The sequence below is a fragment of the Macadamia integrifolia genome, chromosome 7 (assembly GCF_013358625.1).
Source record: "Macadamia integrifolia cultivar HAES 741 chromosome 7, SCU_Mint_v3, whole genome shotgun sequence".
NCBI lineage: Eukaryota > Viridiplantae > Streptophyta > Magnoliopsida > Proteales > Proteaceae > Macadamia > Macadamia integrifolia.
Window position 1 is genome coordinate 26972718 of NC_056563.1, and position 8469 is coordinate 26981186.

The 8469-nt window shown below is 38.3% G+C and overlaps 1 pseudogene; it reads left to right on the top strand.

Moving 5' to 3' along the window:
- Window positions 1-710: 710 nt before the first annotated feature.
- On the top strand, window positions 711-4855 carry LOC122084862 (annotated as a pseudogene).
- The last annotated feature ends 3614 nt before the right edge of the window (window positions 4856-8469 follow it).

Below are 8469 nucleotides of genomic sequence, written 5' to 3' on the forward strand. Positions count from 1 at the left end.
TCTCTCTCTCTCTCTCTCTCTCTCTCTCTCTCTCTCTTCTTTTATTATCTTTTTATGTTTCTCCTTTCCTATTTCCTATTACCCTTGATTATGTCAAAACCACCTTGTAATAACACCCACAGTGCTCGGTGCACCCGTATTTAAGGGTGTCAATCGGTTTGGTTCCAGGTATTCAGTTTGGTTTTGGTTTGGTTCCAAATGATGATAAGGTGGATCAAACCAAATCGAGAACCAATTCGGTTATGTATTTAAATATTCAAGTAGATTCAATTTGACTCGGTTTTGTTTTCAGTTTTGATATGCAGTTTTAATTTGGTTTTGTACCTCGGTTTAATTCATTAATGAAAACAGTTACACTTTTGGACCATGACTATGACGGACAAAAAGCCATAATGGGCTCGTGTTATAGGCCTTAGGGCCATTGTTAACTCCAAAATTGTCTTAACATGTAAATATGTGATGATAAATTGCAAAAAAACACTTGCCACCAAAAAAATCTCTCTTAATGATATTAGGATTTTTTTCATTTGTTCAGTTCCAATTCGATTTTGTTTCGGTTCACACCGATGGTTCTTACACCTTAAACTGAAATCGATCCGAACCTAGGTCCATACTCAAAACGAATTTGAAATGGATTAATTTGGCTTGGTTTTGTATTCGGTATTCGGTTTCAATTTGAAATTGACACTCTTACCCATATCTCACCTTACATGACGGAAAGGTCCGTGTCAGTATAGGGTGGTGATGTCGGCAAAATCGCCTCCAATCTTAACCGCACCCCCTAACCTAACTAGATGAGGATTAGATGGTTATTTAACTAAGCTTTGGTTAAGTTAAGCCATGGTCCAGTTAACTGTTGTAAGATTGATCAGCTCAGCAGCAAGTTGAGGTAAATCCACCAATAGGCGACAAGCCCACGTCGACCATAAAGAAGACATTTTAGCCAATCACCTGAGAACCATTATATAAAGGATCTTTAACAGATTTGTGAGGTAAGACTATGATCGTACTAAGCACTTGGCCAAGATTATCATTCAGAGTTGAGATCTAATTTTACTTTGGCATTGGAGCCTCTTTCCCAGAATATCCTTCAAGCTAATTTCTAATCTGTGTTGTGTTGTGTTGTGTTGTGCAGTGCAGGCTCGTGTGGAGAAGAACAGAATCGTGCATCATCACTCAGACCTAATTCCCCGGCTGCTCATCCTCTGCACACCCTCATTTTTTGGAAAACTCTGAATTTAAAGTGTCAAATACCTGGTCAGTTTGAATTTCTAAGATTTGAAAAACTGGGAAGAGACATGAGAGGATATTGAAGTACAAGTCACTCAATACTTCAAAGTCCCAATTTGGAGAAAAGAAAATAACCATGTGAAACAACGTCAAACGTCAACATTTGAATTAACTTGACACGGCACGCTATATATATATATATATATATATATATACAACAATTCGAAGTCAACATCACCCAAAGCTGTGGTGGATGGCTATGAACCCTACCACCCACGTTTCGAGTAATCGGGATCGGGATTGGGATCGGGATTGGGATCGGGATCGGAATCGGGAAGAATTCAACATTTTGCAGAGAATAAAATGAGACATGACGGATTCAGATTTTTTGAACCGTGAGACTACCTCATTGGTCCCTTGTCCCATTGGATGCATGTGATACATAGGCTGTGAATGCCAAACATTTCCAGGTCAAGAATTCGAGACAAACTTAACAGATATTATTGACATTTTACCATAGATTTTGCTAATTTCATATCTATTTGGTTGAAGTCGTCTTTTCTTCCATATTTTGCGTATGTAACCATTAACCATGTATTTGATATGTGGGCGTTTGGAGACACCTTATCTAATCTGATAATAATACCTTGTTTGAGCAGCTGTGGTCAAATTGAGACTGGTTCTTTTTTGGATGGTGCTGCCCCAAATGGTCTATTTGGACTTGGTATGGATATAGTATCCGTCCCTAGCATTTTATCAAGTGCAGACCTTATTGCGAATTCTTTTTCCTATGTGCTTTGGATCTGATGGTGTTGGAAGAATCAACTTTGGAGACAAAGGTAGCCCTGATCAAGCAGAAACTACATTCAACGTTAATCAATCACAGTGAGTGGCCATTTCTTTGTTTGCTTATGGTATATCATATATCTGATTTACAGTGTTAGTTTTGACTAAAACGAAATGATTGGGATGCTGATATTTCTCTTGAAATTTGTGCTCCAGCCCGACATATAATATCAGTGTGACTCAAATAACTGTGGGGAAAAATATCATGAACGTTAATTTCACTACAATTTTTGACACTGGTACCTCATTCACATACTTGAATAATCCAGCCTATGCACATCTTACTAAGAGTGTAAGTATTTTGGGTATTGAAATTTATTCTGATTCTAAAACCACTAATACTAAATGTAGGAGTTTTTCTCAATTGCAGTTCAATGCACAGTTCCAACACAAACGTTATCCATCTGATCCCGACAATCCTTTTGAATATTGTTATGGCCTAAGGTTGCTTATCTGAAATATTAGCTGATGTTTGTAGTTGTTTTCATATTGGACACCCTAATCAAGATTTCTTTAAAATATGCAGTTCTACTTCAAATTTAACGATACCCGCATTGAATCTAACTATGGGAGGTGGAGGCCAGTTTTCTGTTTATGATCCCATAGTTGTCTTTGTCAATGGGGTAATGAGATATTGTTTATTTACACTCAACCTCAATAACACTATAAGCAATTGTGTAGAATCGTACTTTAATATCCCTGGTAATAAAAATTTTGGTAAAGGCAGAAGGGTAGAATTGTACTTTAACATCCACAACTAACGGTTTACTAACCGAGTTATCTGACAGGGGAGGTATGTGGGATTTTTTAAAACATAGGGGAGGGGGGTGGAATAAACGCAAATTATAGGGGAGGGGATGTAAATCACTTTAAAAATTTTGGTAAAAGCAGAAGGGTAGAATCGTACTTTAACATCCATAACTAACGATTTACTAACCGAGTTATCTGATAGAACTTAGAAGAGATATGCGAAATTTTTTAAAACATAGGAAAAGGGGTGGAATAAACGCAAACTACAGGGGAAGAGGATATAAATCACTCAAAATTTTAACATGCCAATTTTCAACTGTTCCGCTAGGCAGGGTCAACATGCGTTTTGTTTTATGAGGCTTAAGAACATATGGTGTTGTACCATATTTGTCACACAAGGACTAGTTAGAAACCAGTCAGGTTGTGGTTCTGTGGCTGTAAGTGAACAGGGAATAATTGAGACATCCAGTTTTTTTAATAGCATTGTCACACGCATAAACATAAGCACTTGTCAATAAAAAACATTTTGAGGTTACTTTTGGTAACAACCCCACATACTGGGTCACTGGTTTGATCTAACCCATCTTAGAGCACTTGTATAATTATCTGGTAAATGCAAAAGGCCTGGATTGGCCTAGCTGGCAAGTCGTCAGAGGTGAAAATGATTTGTGCATCGTGTTTTGGGCTTGTGACACTGGTTAGGAGTCTTTAAGTGTCCAAAATTTAATGAAAAAGCCTAGTATTGTCTCATTGTAACCTGGCTAAGGCTTTTGGGTAGCATAAAAAGTGCTTTCTACAACTTTTCGTCAACTTGTATTTATGAAGCTTCAACTTTGATTGCCTGGCGATGCTAAGTTAATTGTGTTTTGAGATCTATTTACTGTATGATATCTACTTTTCTGGGTCTATCCATGGTTCTTTATTGAGAACTGCATTGATGTGTTCTCTAATTTCTTGCATAAAACCATTTATCCTATTATGTTCATTTATCTTGGGTAATTGTTGCTTACAGAACTATTTGGTTTTGTGCAGAGAACTTCATGACTAATTACCTCATTGTGTTTGACCGTGAAAAATTAGTGTTGGGATGGTCAGAATCTGACTTTGAGTACCATAATGGGAAAAAAATCGTCTGTAATTCCGATCTCCTACAATTTCGTGAAATACCATCTTCAGGGGGTGACACGTGTATTGATACCAATGCAATGGTTCAGATCTGATTTAAATGATTCTTCACTGATTTAAGGTTTTATTAGTTGTACCAGATCTGGACCATTGCATTGGTATCAATACATGTGTCACCCCCTGAAGGTGGTATTTTACGGAATTGTATGAGATCGAAATTGCAAACGATTTCAACCCACCATAATGTGGTTAAATGTTTTCTCTCTCTCTCTCTCCATATGATCAATCAAGAAGTGTTAAGTTTTAAGGCGATACCATTGCCTCGTTTGTAATTTTACCCCAGGTTATGCTTCCAATGGTTACAATACTACGAAAACACAACCCAAGACTACCACTGCACCTCCTCCAAAAAGCCCCTGCAGCTATACAGCCATTCCTCCTGCTACCGCTGCGGAACCGGGTAGTGTCTACCGAGAATCTGGAAAGGGAAGTGGGAAGGATTCTTCATGTTCGGGGGCACCATCAGCCCTCTTCAATTGCTGTTCCTTGATACTCTTTCTTGTATCTTTTACCATTATATGCCCGTGTATATATTTATAAACCTTCAGCAAGGCCCAGTTTTACCCAATACGACAGTATTGTATTATTGTATTTACCATTTGAAGCTTCTGATATTCTATATTGTTTTTGTTTCGAGTGTTAAGAAGCTTGGGGCCCTATTTTGTCAATAATTTGCCTTTTCTTTCATGTCTTTGGCTCCTGTTTTTTTGCCTTTTATCTCTTTAAGGCTGAAGCTATGCCTTACTTCGCGTTTCTTCTTCCTATGAAGAATGTCTATGATGCTGCTGCTGCCGCCGCTGCCAGTAGTGAAGAGTATGATGTTACAGTGAATGCATGGTTTTAGTGAATGGAATCTGATTATATGGATCGCCGCCGTTTCCAATTGGAATTGAACAAGCCGGATCAAGATTCTGAGTGAGTACCCTTTGTTAGTTAAAACGGAACGGCAAAAAAATATTGTTCAATACAAGTACGTTTTAAACGGATTAAAACATGAACGGGACGGTAAAAATATGATAAAAAACGATGAAAATAGGAAAAAATAAAAAAAAATGAACCGTACATGTTTTAAATGTTTATAATTAAACAATACGGTGTAAAAAAAAATGCAATATATAAACATAATCTAGCAAAATAATTATCTAAATATCTAGATAACTATCGAAACAAATGTAGATCATATTCACATTTCAATCCAAATTCAAAACCTATTATTCATTTTCTTTTATTTGACTTCACTTAAAGCATTCCCATTCAATTCCACATAGTGAAGACTATGCCTCTTCTATGGGAATTGGTACTCTCTTGTAGTACAATATGTGATCTGTCTTTGTCATGCCCAAATTGCATGAATCTATTATGAGAGAGAATGACATTGAGATGATTTATAGAGTAAAAGAGCATGCATGATTGCATGACCCAACAGATGTACTAAACCATCAGAGAAAAAGAATAAAATACAATGACCTAATAGCACTATTAATAGAATAATTGGCTGTCCAAAGCCCTTTTTCATCTAGAAAACGGTGTCAATAACACTTTGGGGATGGTCGAATAAAGTAATCGTGGTAAGTTTTTTTTTTTTTAATAGCCGTTTTTTTCCCATGAAAAACATGGATACACTTTTAGAATTTCGTATAGCCACGCCCCCTTTTTTACCGACTTTTTGTGGGTAATTCGTCCAATGCCGTTTCAAACGGAAAAAACGGTTCAGCATTTTAAACGTGACTAAACTAACAAATTTCTGACCGAATCATACAGCAAGAGAATCAAGAGCTTAGGATATGGGGTGATCCAATTGGGTCCAATCCGGATCGGGTAACTTAAACAGTGACTGAATGAGAGAAAAGGATTGCCAATGTACAAATGGAAGGTGAGGCAGGGACAATCTCCCTAAGATGAAGTGTTGACATGCCGCAAACCAGTCTTGGGATCTATGAAAGCAGCTGAGCCACACCTTTTTGGTGAGAACAAATACAGAGGAAGTGAACCTGGGAGCAGGCCCTGGCCAAGCTCAACACAGAATTCATCATCTGAGAATCACCTTTTCTTTGAACTCTCTAAAGTTCTATTCATCAGGTCAAAGTATCCATTGTTGATAGGGGGCTCATCAGTTGCAATGGACTCGGGGAGATTGGGGTCAAAGCAATCTCTTAACGTGAACTCTGTCCATTGTTATGTGATTCGGCAATAAATTACATTTAATATTTTTTGCCTAGTCGGAAGAGTCTCCAGAATATTCTACTCTTGAATCAGAGATCACTGGAGATTTTAGAATTTAAAATTTTGGAATCTAATATGAAGAGAGGAGAAGATACATCGTTGACCAACCCACTACTGACATATACCATGATCATAGTAGGACCATGGATTGATCGACTAACGCCGGACCAAGCTTGATGGTCGAGGAAATTTATCCATGGTGACCAAGGACATAATACTCGACCTCGGCATGAACTAACACCCATTATGCTTGGTGCACCCGTATCTCACCTTGCATGATGGAAAAGTCCATGTCAGCATAGAGGGGGTGATGTTGGCAAAATCGCCTCCGATCTTAACTGCACCCCCAATCCTAATCAAATGAGGGTTAGACGGTTATTTAAAACCATGGTCGAGTTAACTGTTATAAGATTAGTTAGCTCAGCAACAATTTGTGGTAAATCAACCAATGGGCGAAGAAACCACGTCAACCATAAAGAAGACATCCTAGCCAATCAAAAAGACTTGGGAACTACCATATAAAGGATCATTAATAGATTTGTGAGGTAAGACTTTGATCGTACTAAGTATTTGGCCAAGATCATCACTCGGAGTTGAGATCTAGCTTTGGCATTGGAGCTTACTTCCTAGAGTTTCTTCCGAGCCAGTTTCTAATCTATGTTGTACAAGCTCTTGTGAAGAACAAGATCGTGAATAGGGGTGCAACAGGGCTGGGTTGGGTTGGGTTTCTTAAAACCCTAGCCCAACCCTGAGTCCCCTTAACTGGGCCTAAACTCGCCCTGATTCCGCAAAACTTCAACCCTGGCCCTACCCTTTAAGATTCAGCCCAACCCTTACCCGCCCTTATTGCCCCTTATTTTTCAGGGTAGGGCCGGAATGACCCTAACCCTGATTGACTCTAACCTTGGTTTGCCATCAAGGGCTGGGTATACCCTGACCCTGACCCTGACCCTGCAAAATATGAAATAACTTAAAAATAAAAAATATTCATAATAATGAGGAGATAAAAAATATAAAGTTATAAATTTATTGGTTGTTAAATTTATGGTTAACATCAGGGTCACAACCAGGGTCAACATCAGGGGAAAAAATCAAGGCCGGTTTCAAGGCAGGCTAGGTGGGCAAAAGACATCAACCCTTATTCCCCTAACCCTGACTCAATTTTATAAATTTCAGGATCAAGTTGGCCCTCATGTTAAAAATTTTTGAGTCGATCTTTGTTAGGGATCAGGATAGGTCAAAAATAGATTCGGACATCAGGGTCAAACTTGCACCCCTAATAGTGGACTAACACCGATACTTAATTCCCCAGCTGCTCATCCTCTGCACACCCTCATTTTGTGCCACCCCTTGGAGAAGTCTGAGTTCAAACTTCAAAGTGTCAAATACCTGGTCAGTTTGAATCTGTAGCTAAGATTTGAAAAAACTGGGAAGAGACATGGAGAGAGGACATTGAAGTACAAGTCAGTCTCTCAATAGTCAATTTGGAGGAAAGAAAAAAACCATATGAAATAACGTCAAACGTCAAACGTCAAACGTCAAACGTCAAACGTCAACATTTGAATTTAACTTAACACGGCACGCAATATATGTATGCAACAGTTCGAAGTCATCATCACCCAGAGCTGTGGTGGATGTCTACGAACCCCACTACCCACGGTTCGAGCAATAAGGATCGAGATCGGGGCCGGAATCGAGTTCGGAATCGGGAAGAATTCGACATTGTGCAGAGAATCCAAATGAGAATCGACGGATTCAGATTTTTTGAACCGTGAGACTACCTCATTGGTCCCTTGTCCCATTGGATAGATGTGATACATAGGCTGTGAATGCCAAACTTTTCCAGGAATGCGTCATCCTTTCTTAACCTTAGCCTTATTTATTTATTTTATTTTTATTTTTTTTGTTTGATAAGGGCCTTTCTTGATTGAGACTTTGATATTTTATTGAATCAACCAACTTGGCTTTGCTATCAAAAAAATTAAAAAAAATTGTAGGCAGTGGCCCATGTAATTAAAATGACATGAACGGACGTTTCATATGTCAATACCTGTCTTTTTAATTCATAAGATTTCTTCTTCATCAATTTAATGATAATACGTCTAGGTAAATGGACGTGCAAGGGATCATGTACACACACCCATTGAGGAAGGCTTGTATTGATGATGCATGCATAAATGTGATAATTTTCACTGTTGGATATATAGGAGATGGTATAAATTTCTCAATTGTTAA